This window comes from Coregonus clupeaformis, chromosome 36 (assembly GCF_020615455.1).
Source record: "Coregonus clupeaformis isolate EN_2021a chromosome 36, ASM2061545v1, whole genome shotgun sequence".
Taxonomy (NCBI): domain Eukaryota; kingdom Metazoa; phylum Chordata; class Actinopteri; order Salmoniformes; family Salmonidae; genus Coregonus; species Coregonus clupeaformis.
The window spans coordinates 21,091,870-21,111,205 of NC_059227.1; the positions used below are offsets into that span (position 1 = coordinate 21,091,870).

The 19,336-nt window shown below is 41.4% G+C and overlaps 1 pseudogene; it reads right to left on the reverse strand.

Moving 5' to 3' along the window:
- Window positions 1–11,973, reverse strand: part of LOC121552109 — a 37,930-nt pseudogene extending 25,957 nt beyond the window's left edge.
- Window positions 11,974–19,336: the final 7,363 nt, after the last annotated feature.

Sequence of the window (19,336 nt, forward strand, 5' to 3'; positions counted from 1 at the left end):
TCCCTTTTTTCTTTCTCTCCTTTTGTTCACTCCCCCACCGCCCACAGGGAAAGAGATATCAGAGACACACACTTGAGAAGCAGTAATGTCATAGAACGCTTGGAAAAGAACAGTATAGTTTCCAACACGTATTGTAGAATCAAAGAACGAGGAACAATCACTTTCCTTCAAAGAGAGAATAAAACAACATGGCTGATTGAGTCATAGAAGTGCATTTATAACCACAATGACAGAGGCCTTTGACTTTGAAGTCAGAGCAGCAACAAATTGGCAACAAAAGGATGGCTTGCAAGTCAAGTCCTCTCACTACTGCTGGAGTGGGCTATAAAGGCCAAGGCAGTAGTAGTGTCTTTCATTGATTGTGGTGTGTGAAGAGGCATTGTTTCCCCTATATTCATATAGCAGTGTCGGACCACCGCTCAGGGTTTCCATTAGGAAGATTTGGCGCAGGACAACATGACCGGCAAGATTGAAATTTACCTGACAATTGAGAAATTTACCGGACATCCATATGCATTGGGTGCGTAACGCATTAGGGCGTCCATCAAGGGTGCTCAAAAACAAATTTAGGTTATTGCAATTTATCTTAACAGAATAGAAATTAGCCTTTAAAGTTGTACTAAAATAAAGAAGAACGATGTTCTTGCGTCTTCATCCCTGCTATAAAACATAAATGATTTTTTTTAACACATATGGAATCATGTAGTAACCAAAAAAGTGCTAAACAAATCAAAATATATTTAAAATTTTAAGTTCTTCAAAGTAGCCACCCTTTGCCTTGATGACAGCTTTGCACACTCTTGGCATTCTCTCAACCAGCTTCACCTGGAATGCTTTTCCAACGGTCTTGAAGGAGTTCCCACATATGCTGAGCACTTGTTGGCTGCTTTTCCGTCACTCTGCGGTCCGACTCATCCCAAACCATCTCAATTGGGTTGAGTTCAGGGGATTGTGGAGGCCAGGTCATCTGATGAAGCACACCATCACTTTCCTTCTTGGTCAAATAGCCCTTACACAGCCTGGAGGTGTGTTTTGGGTCATTGTCCTGTTGAAAAACAAATGATAGTCCTACTAAGCCCAAACCAGATGGGATGGCGTATCGCTGCAGAATGATGTGGTAGCCATGCTGGTTAAGTGTGCCTTTAATTCTAAATAAATCACAGACAGTGGCACCAGCAAAGCACCCCCACACCATCACACCTCCTCCTCCATGCTTCACGGTGGGCACCACACATGCAGAGATCATCCGTTCACCTACTCTTTGTCTCACAAAGACACGGCGATTTGAACCAAAAATCTCAAATTTGGACTCATCAGACCAAAGGACAGATTTCCACTGGTTTAATGTCCATTGCTCGTATTTCTTGGCCTAAACAAGTCTCTTCTTCTTATTGGTGTCCTTTAGTAGTGGTTTCTTTGCAGCAGTTTGACCATGAAGGGCTGATTCGCACAGTCTCCTCTGAACAGTTGATGTTGAGATGTGTATGTTACTTGAACTCTGTGAAGCATTTATTTGGGCTGCAATTTCCGAGACTGGTAACTCTAATAAACTTATCCTCTGCAGCAGAGGTAACTCTGGGTCTTCCATTCCTGTGGCAGTCCTCATGAGAGCCAGTTTCATCAGAGTGCTTGATGGTTTTTGTGACTTCACTTGAAAAAACTTTCAAAGTTCTTGAAATGTTCCGTATTGACTGACCTTCATGTCTTAATGTAATGATGGACTGTCGTTTCATTTGCTTATTTGAACTGTTCTTGCCATAATATGGACTTGGTCTTTTACCAAATAGGGCTATCTTCTGTATACCACCCCTACCTTCTCACAACACAACTGACTGGCTCAAACGCATTAAGAAGGAAAGAAATTCCACAAATTAACTTTTAACAAGGCACACCTGTTAATTGAAATGCATTCCAGGTGACTACCTCATGAAGCTGGTTGAGAGAATGCCAAGCGTGTTTAAAGCTGTCATCAAGGCAAAGGGTGGCTACTTTGAAGAATCTCAAATATAAAATACATTTTGATTTTTTTAACACTTTTTTGGTTACTACATGATTCCATATTTGTTATTTCATAGTTTTGATGTCTTCACTATTATTCTACAATGTAAAAAATTTTAAAAATAAAGAAAAACCCTGGAATGAGTAGATGTGTCCAAACTTTTGACCGGTACTCTATTTCTGAAGCCAGAGTGCTGTAAGCACTGAGTATGGACAGTGTTTGTTGGCGACTGATATTTACCCGTCCAGCCTCGGCTTGAACCTAAAGTGTTATCAAGGGGAGAGCTTTAGCTTGGAGGTCACTTTTGCACAGAACACACTGTGTTTTAGCCAAGCTTCAGCTAATGGTTGTAGCCTTGACGCGGTAGCTGTCTTGGTTGTATAGTCTCTTGGACCGGAGTACCGTGTAGGTGGGACCGATTAAGCAAGGATGACCGACTGAACGTAGGTGAACTATGGAAGAGAGCTTAGCTAGCCGTGTGCTAACTGAGGTAATTTGTGTGATCGTTAAGCCTAACTTAGTTTAGCAGTGGTAATGCTAGCCTTGCCACGTTAGCTAGCCTGTCTTATGCCGTCTCGTGGATTGGATCACTGAGTAGTGGGACCGAGTCAAACAGTAAGCACAAAGCAACTGGGTACTAGGCAAACTATATACAAGAGTTAGGCTAGTAATAGCCAGAAAGTAGTTAGCAAGCTGGTGTTTGCCGCAAGGGCTAGTAGCCTAGCTTAAGCTAGCACAGTCTGGTTCTCGGTAACGCCATACAATACTCACAGGACTCAGGGTCGCAGAGAGCTGCCTGAGCATGTTAACCTGGTTATGCGTGTGCTAGACGACCCTTAGCTGTGAGGATCTCGTAATTGACATTAGGTAGCTAGTGTTCACCCAGTGGGCTATTAGCCTAGCTTAGCTAGAACCGTGTTAGCCGAAGAGAAGGCTTGAGAGCCTCTTTTGACTGTAGTACCGTGTGGTGTATCTGGTCAGTTTAGCCATAGCTAGTAATTCCATTAATTCGAGTGCTTGGCTTAGTTCGCCCAGTACGGGGGAAAGCAATAGCCGTAACTCTGGGAGAGAAGGTTCTATCAGCCGGGTTATACATGTGCTACTCAAAGCCTGACCATAAGGTCTGTACAGCTTAGCTAGCTGGTAGTAGCCTCGTGGGCTAAAGCCTGTAATCCTGAACTCGGTGGCGAATCCTAGCGGATCACCTGTGAACAGTTAAGCAGGACAACAGTGATTAAAGTCGTGCTGAGAAGAGCTAGAGACAGCTTGTGATCTCTGTAAGGAAGAAAACAATAATGAGTTAGAGTGCAGGAGCGCAGCACCTTATAAGGAGTGGGGTTCCCCACTATTCACCATACTTCCTGCCTCGAAGGGCGTGTCCCCATAGTGAGATACTGAAATTAGTATTTGAAAGAGAACCAAATGTAACATACAATAACAAATGTTTTTAGTGATAAGAAATGAAAATAAATGTATACAATACACTGTATTCACATGTTTTGAAACAAAACAGGTGTAAAAGCACCTGTTTAGAAATTGTTAAAAATGGGAGAAGAAATTAGGTAGAGTGTGAGAGGGCAGGAGCCATATGACCTTGTGTGGGCATACCCTTGTCCTCGAAGATGTCGAAGCTGTCCTGCCTGCTGCTCTGTGTGTGCACCTCCTCCACGGTGCCCGGGTCACATGGGCTATGCAGCAGCGTCAGGTTGTACTGCAGAAATGGCTCAGGTCATAGCTGTAGCTGGGGGTCAAAGATCATAGGTGAAAAGGTCAACAAGGATGGCGAGAAGAACAACAGTCGTTAATCAGAGAGTAAATCGATGAGATGGATGAATGGAGTGATTGGTATAAATAATAATATATAGAGGAATGACGGAAGATCCGATGAAATCAATAAGCAATTTTTTATACATGACAGTATATATATTTTTAAATATCTTTAATGACAATAGATTTATCCTTGATGATATACAATATTTTTAATCCTTGAGGATATAAAAGGTAGGGTTCTAAATAAATCTTCACCTGTCGCTAGGGAGAAAAATGACCAGCTTGACAACAATTCCTTGTGAGAACTAATAGAAGGTCATCTGTGGAGTGAGTCGTGACTACACTATGTCAATACAGACCCTTCAGCACAGGTTAACCTTAAGAGTCAAGGGCACAAAACCGCTACTGTGGGCTGTAGATGGTAGGTGTTGAAGGGCATGATTCGAAGAGGCGTTACGGGGGCACTTGGACTGTGCCTAGATTACGTTGGGGTCCATTGTTGTATGAAGGATCAGAAGGCTATTTTGAGCTCTCTGTGTATCACGCTGGCTTTAGTGACAGCAAACTCTGACAGAAAGACAGACAAACTGACGGACAGCCAGACGGACACTTTTGAAAGGAGTCCAATTGTACATTGATGTTACATAACTATTCTTTCCCTCAAGCAGAGATGGCAGTGATGTCATTGTGTTTTTACCTACTTAACAAGAAGTGGATTGTACGAGTATTCAATGAAAGAAAATACATCAAATTCAATGGATGGATGGAAATACAAGATAACCTTTTGTTTTAATGAAATGTACATTTGTGTATACATTTAAGGAGGAGGATAGTGCTACATACACAATGCCATGGCAATGAAAGATTCGGTCTTGAAAGTGTGTGTGTATGTCTGTATGTGAGAGTCCTCCGTTATATACTGTATCTCTTTATGTCATTTGTTACAACAAACCAAGAGGCATATTTTATCACGTAATAAACATTCAGGGAAAGGACTTAAAGTCAGGCAAACACCAGGCGGGAATACACCCACACGTTGCAGCCATGCCGATGCCCCAGTGGTGACATTGGGCACCTGGATAGCCTGTGCTTGAGGTGACACATACTGCTACCAAGATCCTTACTTCCTGCGACACATCACAACACATCAAAGGGAGACGCGTTACCACGGAGACCATGGACACCACCGGGCAGGCTTACCTAAAGTAAAGGTTACTGGACAGGTCCATGTTCTGAAAGATCCTCACGTATCTACAAGGGGAAGAATAAACAGTCTCAGTCTCTCATAGCTATAGCCAAGTCCTACTAGTAGTGCCAGGATTGTTCCTGTCTCATCACCAGTCACAACACCTGACTTGTCCCTGGTTGGGTCACATAGGAAAGTCCTAGAGATATAATGTTATACAGTAAGAGCATGTTACCTTATGTCATCTCAATTAAAAGGTGAGACAAGGCTAAATTAATTTCCTGTTCACTGCATATCTAGACCCATGTACTGAGTGACCCTTAGCCCTTAGCTGGCCACACTTGGTTAGTGGGTCAGTGAAGCCGTCACACCGAACAGCAGCCACAAGGCCATGTGTGAAACGTCAATTACCTACTGACCTCATGGGATGCTTGGTGTGTGTGTGTGTGTGTAGTGCATGCGTGCGGAAATTGAGTGAGAGAAAACATTTACGGAAAGAGGAAATTGGAAGGAAAGGAGAAAGTCTCCAGTGAGGTGTGGGTTATTTAACTGTCTGTTGTTCTATTGTACCTGGCCTCATAATGATGCATCACCACTCATGTTGGTATCGTCAATCTTCTATATCAGGGGTGTCCTTTCAATTAAGACCTAGACAACCAGGTGAAGGGAGTTCCTTACTAATTAGTGACCTTAATTAATCAATCAAGTACAAGGTTGGAGCGAAAAACCCTCAAACACTCGGCCCACCGTAGAATGAGTTGACACGTGTTGTATATGGAGTGACCACCAATGTCTGCCATCTAAAACCCTCCGCTTGGTGATCAAGACGATATAATACCCCTCTAGGAATCAGACAAAACCTGCAAGACCAGGACAATAAATACATATAAACAGCACGAATTAGCCTATTATTACCGTAGCTTACAAGGATACCCCAAAGCACCCAGATAACGTACACAACTCGTATGCAACTTTTACCATGAATTTCTCATCCACAATGCTTTTTTCAGGCCACCTTTTTATATACTGTATCTATTCTCATCCCAACAAGCAAATGAGTGCCCATCTGTGTGCGTGTGCGTCTTCATGATACATGGGACCACTTGTTTTTCATGCTGCATGATCACAATACACTCACAGCCTTTTCATCGGCCTTACATAATTCATTATAACCTTCAAAAGCTTTTTTCTTGAAATCATATTTTCGATTCCAAAATACGCTTTCAGTCCTCGAATGTGTATTCACTATTGTAATACTCTTTCTCTGTTCACAGAGAAGCAGAATATATGTTCTCTGAGCGCTCATTATTGTTTCTCAATCATATTAGTCAGGCTATTTTCCTTTTATCTCCTCTTGGAGATCATTGACAACAGCTAGAAACACAGACTACTAGGGCCGTTTCGCTTAGATCAAAGTTGTATAAATGGGGTGGTTGAGACCAACAAGTAGTGATGGGGGAAAATAAATCGATACAGTTACATGTCGGAATATGATTTTTGAAGATATATCGTTTTTACAATATCACAAAATATAATTATTGCACTAGTTGGCTGTACCTGCATCAAAAAAGATATAGTTGTTCTCCATCTTCTTTTTAAATAGGGAGCCAATTCGTTTTCAGCACTTTTATTTCCATAACTGATCAAAACTAGTTGGCTCATGGCTCTCTTGTCCCTCTGCAGCAGACATACAGTGGGGGAAAAAGTATTTAGTCAGCCACCAATTGTGCAAGTTCTCCCACTTAAAAAGATGAGAGAGGCCTGTAATTTTCATCATAGGTACACGTCAACTATGACAGACAAATTGAGACAAAAAAGCCAGAAAATCACATTGTAGGATTTTTCATGAAATTATTTGCAAATTATGGTGGAAAATAAGTATTTGGTCACCTACAAACAAGCAAGATTTCTGGCTCTCACAGACCTGTAACTTCTTCTTTAAGAGGCTCCTCTGTCCTCCACTCGTTACCTGTATTAATGGCACCTGTTTGAACTTGTTGTCAGTATAAAAGACACCTGTCCACAACCTCAAACAGTCACACTCCAAACTCCACTATGGCCAAGACCAAAGAGCTGTCAAAGGACACCAGAAACAAAATTGTAGACCTGCACCAGGCTGGGAAGACTGAATCTGCAATAGGTAAGCAGCTTGGTTTGAAGAAATCAACTGTGGGAGCAATTATTAGGAAATGGAAGACATACAAGACCACTGATAATCTCCCTCGATCTGGGGCTACATGCAAGATCTCACCCCGTGGGGTCAAAATGATCACAAGAACGGTGAGCAAAAATACCAGAACCACACGGGGGGACCTAGTGAATGACCTGCAGAGAGCTGGGACCAAAGTAACAAAGCCTACCATCAGTAACACACTACGCCGCCAGGGACTCAAATCCTGCAGTGCCAGACGTGTCCCCCTGCTTAAGCCAGTACATGTCCAGGCCCGTCTGAAGTTTGCTAGAGTGCATTTGGATGATCCAGAAGAGGATTGGGAGAATGTCATATGGTCAGATGAAACCAAAATATAACTTTTTGGTAAAAACTCAACTCGTCGTGTTTGGAGGACAAAGAATGCTGAGTTGCATCCAAAGAACACCATACCTACTGTGAAGCATGGGGGTGGAAACATCATGCTTTGGGGCTGTTTTTCTGCAAAGGGACCAGGACGACTGATCCGTGTAAAGGAAAGAATGAATGGGGCCATGTATCGTGAGATTTTGAGTGAAAACCTCCTTCCATCAGCAAGGGCATTGAAGATGAAACGTGGCTGGGTCTTTCAGCATGACAATGATCCCAAACACACTGCCCGGGCAACGAAGGAGTGGCTTCGTAAGAAGCATTTCAAGGTCCTGGAGTGGCCTAGCCAGTCTCCAGATCTCAACCCCATAGAAAATCTTTGGAGGGAGTTGAAAGTCCGTGTTGCCCAGCGACAGCCCCAAAACATCACTGCTCTAGAGGAGATCTGCATGGAGGAATGGGCCAAAATACCAGCAACAGTGTGTGAAAACCTTGTGAAGACTTACAGAAAACGTTTGACCTGTGTCATTGCCAACAAAGGGTATATAACAAAGTATTGAGAAACCTTTGTTATTGACCAAATACTTATTTTCCACCATAATTTGCAAATAAATTCATTAAAAATCCTACAATGTGATTTTCTGGATTTTTCTTTCTCATTTTGTCTGTCATAGTTGATGTGTACCTATGATGAAAATGACAGGCCTCTCTCATCTTTTTAAGTGGGAGAACTTGCACAATTGGTGGCTGACTAAATACTTTTTTCCCCACTGTATTGTGAACAATATGTTTGGAACATCGAATCGCAATACAGTATCGAATTGCAATACATATAGAATCGTGAGAATCACAATACATATCGTATCGGCACCTAAGTATTGTGATAATATCGTATAAATTCCCAGCCCTACTAACAAGTGGGTCACACTTATTATACCCTTTTCACAATACTGAACCGAGCCGAGCCGAGAGGAACCAACCTATACTTGGGTTTTAGATAAGATTTGATTGTCTTCCAAGGAGGAAATTCATTTCCACATGCTCGTACATAGACATAGAGACCACCAACAAACCCATACACCCAGTCATAACATTTACAATACCAAACTTCTCTACACCCAAGACAGCAGATAAAACAGACAGAAGACAAAAAGACAACACAAACAGTGGAATATAGTCCTTTAGCTGTTGAGGGTGTTTATGGCTGTGGGGATGAAGCTCCTGCTGAACCGATACCTGTGGCCAGAGGGGAGTCTTTCAAAATAGTGGTAGAGTGGCTCAGAGGCTATGGTGGTTTATACTTGTTTACATCTCCTCTATAGTTGCTGGAACTTATCAGGGAAGGACAATGTGAACACACTGGGCTGGGGACAGAATCATTATTCTTTATGGTGGAAATCATCTGGACAGATACTGATATGCCAGGATTTGTGTGTAGCTAGGACATAAGAGTTGTTTGATGATGCAATGGATGGGGAGGCGACCATTGACAGCCTGACCCAGTTTTGCTGTGTTTATATGTTTTGATTTACGGTAATGACAGGGGATGAGACTATAAGCTATTTTATAGGCTATACATGCTCCTGGAGGAAATAGCCTACAGGGGATAAACAAGGGGGAAATCATTTGCAGGATCAGAACAATGACACATACGATATGAAGCATAAATGGTATGAGGAATGGGAGGAGAGAGGGGACATTGTGTACATCACAATGATACCGTAACCCATTTTCCACCATCACAACCACTCATTTTCTGTCCGTGACACATTGACATGTTTCAACGGTCGCTCATGAAATGACGAGCCGCAGTGGCAAAATAAATCTGCATAGAATATGTCAAATTTGACCGCTTAGGTAGCCGACATCAGAATCTGGGTCGGTTTCCGAGATCACCATCCAGTTCAATACAGATGACTTCCAAGAAATGTTTCTCTGAAGCCCATATCATGCCGTGTTACCAACGCAATTGCAGTTGCAATTTCAGCAAAAACTAATCAAATCAAATGTTATTTGTAATGTGCTTTGTAAACAACAGGTGGAGACTAACAGTGAAATGCTTACTTACACGCCCTTTTCCAACAATGCAGAGTGAAAGATAAAATACAAAAATACAAAATAATACACAGTGAATAACAATAACGAGTAAAATTAACATGGTATACAGGGAGTACCAGTACCGAGTCGGTGTGCAAACAACATTGGGTGTGTGCGTGCGTGTCCTTGCTTGTGCACATCTGTGTGTTGCTCTCCCCATTACTGTCTGTCAAACTACTGACATCTGACCCTCCAAATAAATGGGTTTGAGTGTGCGTGCGTGTGCGTGAACAGAAATGTGAGAGATGGATCATTAGCCGGCCCTGACGCTCCCCTCTCAGGATCCCTTCTTCCCCTCTCTTCTCCGTTCAGTGTGACCTTGATAGTGGTCCTCTGTAGCTCAACTGGTAGAGCCCAGCGCTTGTAACGCCAAGGTAGTGGGTTCAATCCCCGGGACCACCCATACACAAAAATGTATGCACGCATGACTGTAAGTCGCTTTGGATAAAAGCGTCTGCTAAATGGCATATTATTATTATTATTATTATCTCAAAGCTTGACATTTCTACTAGCAAGATCATCCAAACCCCACAGCAGCAGCCATATTACAGCAGAGAGAATTAGGCTCTCTCCACTCTTCACCATTATATGCTTATAATTCCCAGGGAAAAAGCCAAAAAAAAGGTTCAGCCCCCGAAATTAGCAATTAAGTAACAAAATTGGTTATTCTGAGAACAAAAGGTGTGAAATGGTCTGGCAGGAGGTTGGTTATTATATTACTTCAAGTGGGCAACCGAAGGCTTTGAGAGATCAGGTATCGACGTGTGCTGATGAAAGTAGAACTAGGCATAGAGAGGTAAAGAGTATGTAAAAGCTCCTTGGATTGGAAATCTGTCAAGCCTAAAATATTTGATGCTGTTCCTAAAATTTGAAAAAAAAAAATATATATATATATATATATATATATATTTTTTTTTAAATTAAAATATATAAAATATTTTTTTAGAATTGGCAGACTAACATATCTGTCATGTCTATGGCCAGAAAAACATTTGAATGGTGGTGGATTACAAATCAAATCAAATTTTATTTGTCACATATGCTGAATACAACAGGTGTAGACCTTACAGTGAAATGCTTTCTTACAAGACCTTAACCAACAATGCAGTTCAAGAAATAGTTCAGAAAATATTTACTAAACAAACTAAAGTAAAAAATGTAATAAAAAGTAACACAATAAAATAACAATAACGAGGCTATATACAGGGGGTACCGGTACCGAGTCAATGTGAGGGGGTACAGGTTAGTCGAGGTAAACGCAACCCTTTATTGTGTCAACTAGGTAACCCAAAACTACAGTGACAGCATTGATTAGCCTCCTATAAAAGAGAGCCTGCTAGGAGCCCTAACTGTGTGTCATCTCAGAACCCTCCAAAAGCTGGTTCCACAGCAACACGTGGTCCTCTGTAGCTCAGCTGGTAGAGCACGGCGCTTGTAACGCCAAGGTAGTGGGTTCGATCCCCGGGACCACCCATACACAAAAATGTATGCACGCATGACTGTAAGTCGCTTTGGATAAAAGCGTCTGCTAAATGGCATAAAAAAATTTAAAATAAAAAAGGACAGGAAATACACTTTCTGCCCCTAACGATTGATTCAGGATCAATCTCCTCCTTACTTCAGTCCTAGTAGCCTTCACATCTCAGCCAAAACCCTAATTTACAGTACTCACTAGACAAGACATACCCTGACAGGCTCATGGCCATTTTTACAGCAACTGGTAGAGGAGAGGAAGTTCTGTTTTTTCTGGACTAACATTTCGATTTCAGAACACAGAACATTCATAATGACCATACATTGTAAAATAGATGTACTGTAAAGTTGGTGCTTGTTTGTTTATTTCAGTTCATTCTGCTGTGATCACAACAGAGCATCACAAACAGTAAATCTATTCCCTCTACAGAGAACAGTACACACTGTGTCATGTGTATTATGAACAATAGCCTATAGCCAGAGGATACATAATGGATGCTCTTCTAAACCAATCAACTCCAGGACAGTGTACCACATGCATTGGCCATTTAGCAGTGCACCAACACAAACCAATCAAATGTAAATATGATGCACATTCCCCACTCTAGGCTTTAATATTTACAGGAATGGATGAGAGCATTGGGAGGATGATGATGGATGCAAAGGGAGCTCACCAGTTGCCACTCTGTAATGTAATAACAAACCAATCAGAATCAGAATCATTCCGATAACAAATAAATATCCTCCACTGTGGCAATGCTGACTGCAGGGGAGGCGTGTTAATGTACAGTACAGGCTCTCAGCCCTCATCAGCTTGGCTGTCACCCGTGCCCACCTGGGCACGTTTTCCCCTGAGGCGTGCTGTGAAACATAAGGGCCACGGTCGGTGCTACTGCAAAGCAGTGGCGTGGCGTGCAGCAACTCAATCATCAATAATCAGCAGGTCCTTTGGCTCAGTGCGGTCGATTTTCAGAACACGTTTTTTGCTTTGGCCGTGATTGCTCCCCACAAGAAAATATCTCTGGAATCAAAGAACACATTAGTGTGTGTAAAACGAGACATCGATAGATACAGTAACATCATGGGTGAAACATTGAGCCTCACTCAACAGCAGGATAAAAGCAGTGCTTCAGTCGAATATTATACAGACCATCCTTTTCTCCCGAACACAATTAAGATGCTAGTTAGGAGTATCTTTCTTCTGACCATCATGTGTTTCTATATTGGTGTGAGATTTGGTGTGGGGACATCCAGTATGAACAGTCTGGCCACATTGTCCTGTTCTACCTATCATCTACACCTCTATGTTGTTAATGTCTGAACATCAGTGAACCAATGAAGCTGATCAAAAGCAGGGGAAAGGAGCTAAAAGGGACCAAATTCGGTCTCAATGACCAATTTCCCCCGGGAGATAAACGAATGTCGCAAGAGGCTGTATCCTGTACAGAGGCAACAGAGGGACAGGGCAAGGGGAAGATATCAGAACAGGGACATTGGGGAATAATAACATATTGTACGGGATACATTTTTTACTGTAGTGAAACATCAATTGCTATGGAAATGCTGGGATGTGTTTTTCTATGAAAATTATGTTAAAAGGTAATTATGATGCAACTATGATGGTGATACGATATGGATTACAATTATCATCCTGAATATTGAGGCAATACTCACTTCATGTTACACACAGACACTCAACCATGCAAATTGTCTGGGTTATTATTTATTTGGACATCACACATTATAGTCTTACTGGTATCCAGACATCATACACACTCTCACTAAATCACATCCATCCAATATCACACACATCAACCTACTCAGATCTACTACACACAATATCTTGACTCAATTTTCTAACATCTGTAGCATTGGCTCATAGGCAAGGGAATAAAACAAATATTGCTAGAACCTGTTTCTTGAATTCTAAATATCAGACATTCGAAATCTTAAATTTTGCCCGTCATAATACCTCTTATGGCAGTAGCACTAGTTATGGTCAATTTAGACTGAGAATAGTATCTAGTTATGGTAAGGGGTGAAATAAGTATAGCCAGTTATAATTGTAACAGTTTAGCAGATTATAAAAAAAAGTCAGTCTTTAGGTGGTTGAAGAAAAGGAGTATAACATATACTGTTTACAGGAAACTCACTCTACATCCTTAGATGAAGTTGCGTGGGAAAAGGAATGGGTTGGTGAAATAATTTTCTGCATACCTGTAACAATGTACGCTGGGAGTCGGGAGTGCATTTAATGATAAATAAACATGGCACAAAACAAGTGCAGCGTACAGACAGGAACAGAGTAACAGAATCAATAACGCCTAGGGAAAGAACCAAAGGGAGTGACATATATAGAGGAGGTAATCAGGAAGGTGATGGAGTCCAGGTGAGTCTGATGAGGCGCTGGTGCGCGTAACGGTGGTGACAGGTGTGCGTAATAAAGAGCAGCCTGGTGACCTAGAGGCCAGAGGGGGAGTATACGTGACAATACCTTACATTTGTATTTCCTCATTAACCTATAGTAAACATAAATCACTGACTTCCATGTGCACAAACATACAGTGCCTTCAGAAAGTATTCATACCCCTTGATTTATTCCACATATTGTTGTGTTACAGCCTGAATTCAAAATTGATTAAATTGCTTTTTTTCTCTCTCGCCCATCTACACACAATACCCAGTAATGACAAAGTGAAAACATGTTTTTATACTTTTTTGAAATGTATTGGAAATGAAATACAGAAATATCTCATTTATATTGAACAAAAATATAGACGCAACATGCAACAATTTCAAAGATTTTACTGAGTAACAGTTCATATAAGGAAATCAGTCAATTGAAATAAATAAATTAGGCCCTAATCTATGGATTTCACATGAATGGGCAGGGGCGCAGCCATGGGTTGGCCTGGGAGGGCATGGGCCCACCCACTCGGCAGCCAGGCCCACCCACTGGGGAGCCAGGCCCAGCCAATCAGAATGAATTTTGGACGTAGTGGTTGGACGTAGTGCCAAATTCTCTAAAACGATGTTGGAGGTAAATGATGGTAGGGAAATGAACATTCAATTCTCTGGCAACAGCTCTGGCACCATCAAAACTTGAGACACCTGTGGCATTGTGTTGTGTGACAAAACTGCACATTCTAAAGTGGCCTTTTATTGTCCCCAGCACAAGGTGTACCTGTGTAATGATCATGCTGTATAATCAGCTTCTTGATATGCCACACCTGTCAGGTGGATGGATTCTCTTGGCTAAGGAGAAATGCTCACTAACAGGGATGTAAACAAATTTGTGCACAAAATTTGAGAGAAATAAGCTTTTTGTGCATATGGAAATATGATGGGATTTATTATTTCAGCTCATGAAACCAACACTTTACATTTGCATTTATATTTTTGTTCAGTGTACTTAAGTATTCACACCCGTGAGTCAATACTTTGTAGAAGCACCTTTGGCAGTGATTGCAGCTGTGGCGACAGGTAGCTTAGTGGGTAAGAGCGTTGTGCCAGTAACCGAAAGGTCGCTGGTTCTAATCCCCGAGCCTACTAGGTGAAAAATATGTCGATGTGCCCTTGAGCAAGGCACTTAACCCTACTTGCTCCTGTAAGTCGCTCTGGATAAGAGCGTCTGCTAAATGACTAAAATGTAATGTAAATGTGAGTCTTTCTGGGTAAGCCTCTAAGAACTTACCACACCTTGATTGTGCAACATTTGCCCATTATTCTTAAAAAAATTATTCAAGCTCTGACAAATTGGTTGTAGACAACTATTTTCTGGTATTGCCATAGATTTTCAAGTAGATTTAAGTCAAACCTGTAACTCGGCCACTCAGGAACATTCACTGTCATTTTTGTAAGCAACTCCAGTGAAGATTTGGCCTTGTGTTTTAGGTTATTGTCCTGCTGAAAGGTGCATTCATCTCCCAGTGTCTGGTGGAAAGCAGACTGAACCAAGATTTCCTCTAGGATTTTGCATGTGCTTAGCTCCATTCCATTAATTGTTTTATCCTGAAAAACTCCCCAGTCCTTAATGATTACAAGCATACCCATAACATGATGCAGCCACCACTATACCTGAAAATATGGAGAGTGGTACTCAGTAATGTCTTGTATTGGATTTGCCCCAATCATAACACCTTGTATTCAGGACAAGAAGTCAATTGCTTTGTCACATTTGTTGCAGTATTACTTTAGTGCCTTGTTGCAAACAGGATGCATGTTTTGGAATATTTTTTATTCTGTACAGGCTTCCTTCTTTTCACTCTGTCAATTAGGTTAGTATTGTGGAGTAACTACAATGTTGTTGATCCATCTTCAGTTTTCTCCTATCACAGCCATTCAACTCTGTAACGGTTTTAAAGTCACCATTGGCCTCATGGTGAATTCCCTGAGCGGTTTCCTTCCTCTCTGGAAACTGAGTTAGGAAGGACACCTGTATATTTGTAGTGACTGAGTGTATTGATACACCATCCAAAGTGTAATTAATAACTTCACCATGCTCAAAGGGTTGTTCAATGTTTTTTTACCCATCTACCAATATGTGCCCTTCTTTGCAAGGCATTGGAATACCTCCCTGGTCTTTGTGGTTGAATCTGTGTTTGAAATTCCCTGCTAGAATGAGGGACCTTACAGATAATTGTATGTGTGGGGTACAGAGATGAAGTAGTCATTCAAAAATCATGGTAAACACTATTATTTCACACAGAGTGAGTCCATGCAACTTATTATGTGACTTAAGCACATTTCTACTCCTGAACGTTTAGGCTTACCATAACAAAGGGGTTGAATACTTATTGACTCAAGACATTTCAGCTTTTTTCAAAGAACATCATTCCACTTTGACATTATGGGTTATTATGTGTAGGCCAGTGAATTCAGGCTGTAAAGCAACAACATTTGGAAAAAGTCAAGGGGTGTGAATACTTTCTGAAGGCCCTGTACATGGCCTTGCCATACCAACATATTTTTCTGCATAACATCCTATTCACTTCCCAACAGCAGAAATATGGCAAACATATATATATTATTATTATCTGGCCATGTAAATTCCTAATTCAGACTACATAGATATTGGACATTACAAACAAAACAAACAGACACACACAAGCGCAGAGAGAGAGAGAGAGAGAGAGAGAGAGAGAGAGAGAGAGAGAGAGAGAGAGAGAGAAGCACAATCACCAGATGGTGCTGCAAAGTATTGGCAAAGTAGTATGGGTTGCACCTCCATCACTCGATTGCGTCATTGCCATTGTTATCAACGTTTCACAGACGCCGCAGCCACATTGATGTGAAAAACTAGAACGGGGACTAATGACTGTTTCGCCCAGGTCCTGTTAAACCTCAAGTCCGACTCGAGTCCCCTGTGCTCCAGTACAAGTCCAAGTCACCAACAGTCCAGTCACGCGTCCCTACGGCTGAAATCCGAGGCCCAGTGCTCAAGTCCTGGTCTAAGTGCTCAAGTCTGAGTCACTGGGTGCAATTTAGCTTGGCCACCAAGATTTTGCTTGACTTTTTGCTTGAAAGTCACGTCAGTATTTTGCAATTAACATATCCTTAAAACACATGAGACTTGAGTTCTCTGTCATTTCATCTAATAAGTAGGCCTAGTATTATGTCTATTCCTAAGAATATGATTTTTCAGATTCAAGATGAGGGAACATACATTTAAAACCTACTTCCACAACGTTTAATCCTTATCTGATGTCCACGGATGACGTTGTGAAATACATAAATATGTATCAGCTCTCTCTCTATCTCACTCACACTCACACTCACACACATACACACACAAACTCAAAATAATGTTATTTACCCAGTCAGATATAGCGTAGTGGCAAGAGGAATTTAGTTTAATAAATTGTTTGCTATCCCTTTTCTTTTCCTTCTGTGTCACCAAATGTTTGCATATAGTCTACTGGTACCAGGGCCACGTTCAGTTGAAAAACGTGATTGCAGATAGAAATTCCATGAATAGAGCCAACGTTATTCCTTATTCAACATGTCAGAGAGGCATGTTTGTTCTACATAGCATATTTCTATCTGAATGTTCCAAAACGTTGTGTCCTGCTGAGCGCGCCCCAGGTTGCTAGCTATAGCTACAGTGGGGAAAAAAAGTATTTAGTCAGCCACCAATTGTGCAAGTTCTCCCACTTAAAAAGATGAGAGAGGCCTGTAATTTTCATCATAGGTACACGTCAACTATGACAGACAAATTGAGATTTTTTTTCTCCAGAAAATCACATTGTAGGATTTTTAATGAATTTATTTGCAAATTATGGTGGAAAATAAGTATTTGGTCACCTACAAACAAGCAAGATTTCTGGCTCTCACAGACCTGTAACTTCTTCTTTAAGAGGCTCCTCTGTCCTCCACTCGTTACCTGTATTAATGGCACCTGTTTGAACTTGTTATCAGTATAAAAGACACCTGTCCACAACCTCAAACAGTCACACTCCAAACTCCACTATGGCCAAGACCAAAGAGCTGTCAAAGGACACCAGAAACAAAATTGTAGACCTGAACCAGGCTGGGAAGACTGAATCTGCAATAGGTAAGCAGCTTGGTTTGAAGAAATCAACTGTGGGAGCAATTATTAGGAAATGGAAGACATACAAGACCACTGATAATCTCCCCTCGATCTGGGGCTCCACGCAAGATCTCACCCCGTGGGGTCAAAATGATCACAAGAACGGTGAGCAAAAATCCCAGAACCACACGGGGGGACCTAGTGAATGACCTGCAGAGAGCTGGGACCAAAGTAACAAAGCCTACCATTAGTAACACACTACGCCGCCAGGGACTCAAATCCTGCAGTGCCAGACGTGTCCCCCTGCTTAAGCCAGTACATGTCCAGGCCCGTCTGAAGTTTGCTAGAGTGCATTTGGATGATCCAGAAGAGGATTGGGAGAATGTCATATGGTCATATGAAACCAAAATATAACTTTTTGGTAAAAACTCAACTCGTCGTGTTTGGAGGACAAAGAATGCTGAATTGCATCCAAAGAACACCATACCTACCTTACGAAGCATTTCAAGGTCCTGGAGTTGCCTAGCCAGTCTCCAGATCTCAACCCCATAGAAAATCTTTGGAGGGAGTTGAAAGTCTGTTGCCCAGCGACAGCCCCAAAACATCACTGCTCTAGAGGAGATCTGCATGGAGGAATGGGCCAAAATACCAGCAACAGTGTGTGAAACCTTGTGAAGACTTACAGAAAACGTTTGACCTGTGTCATTGCCAACAAAAGGTATATAACAAAGTATTGAGAAACTTTTGTTATTGACCAAATACTTATTTTCCACCATAATTTGCAAATAAATTCATTAAAAATCCTACAATGTGATTTTCTGGATATTTCTTTCCTCATTTTGTCTGTCATAGTTGACATGTACCTATGATGAAAATTACAGGCCTCTCTCATCTTTTTAAGTGGGAGAACTTGCACAATTGGTGGCTGACTAAATACTTTTTTCCCCCACTGTAGCTAATGAGGGAACATGACTGAACAAGGTGTAGCCTAAACAAATGGTTAATGGTCTGGTCCGCAAATAGCCTAGTTTTAGAACGGCCTGCGATATGGTTTATGAATGTAAAATGCGGCAAGCCAATGCACGATAGAAAGAAGAAAATGAAGCGCCGGTATTATGGGTCATGTCTTTTAAACGAGGGCTAGAATCAAGCCGTTTTCTCTGAGGAGACTTGGCTATGTTGGCTACAGAATCTGTATATGTATATGAAATGCAGTGGAAAAAGTGGGGGACAACAAATTCAAAGACAGCCTACTTTTCTATAGCCTACACAAGGGAGATAAAAACATAGCTCGACTGTTGTTTTACTATTAAACTCAATGCTGCAATTATTTAATTTTTTCGTAAAGCAGTTTGTGCTTCTTTGCCTGGTGTGACATGTCCTTCCCACTACTGAAAAGAACTGCGCATCTGTGCTGCTAATATTAATTTTGCTTATTACTGAAAAGCTCTCAGTAGCTAGGTTTCCATCCAATTTTCATGCGAATATTCTAAAAACTGCATATCGAAAATATGCACATTTTCCCCATCAGTGGTGTGTTTCCACAAAATGGATTAGTTGCAGATAAAAATCACTGTTTGATGACAGTGCACACACATTGTACTTTTTCACTTAAAGGAATACTTCGGGATTTTGGCAATGAGGCCCTTTATCTACTTCCCCAAAGTCAGATGGACTCATGGATACCATTTTTATGTCTTTGCGTGCAGTTTGAAGGAAGTTGCTAACTAGTGCTAGCGCAATTGCTTACTAGCACGCTAGCAG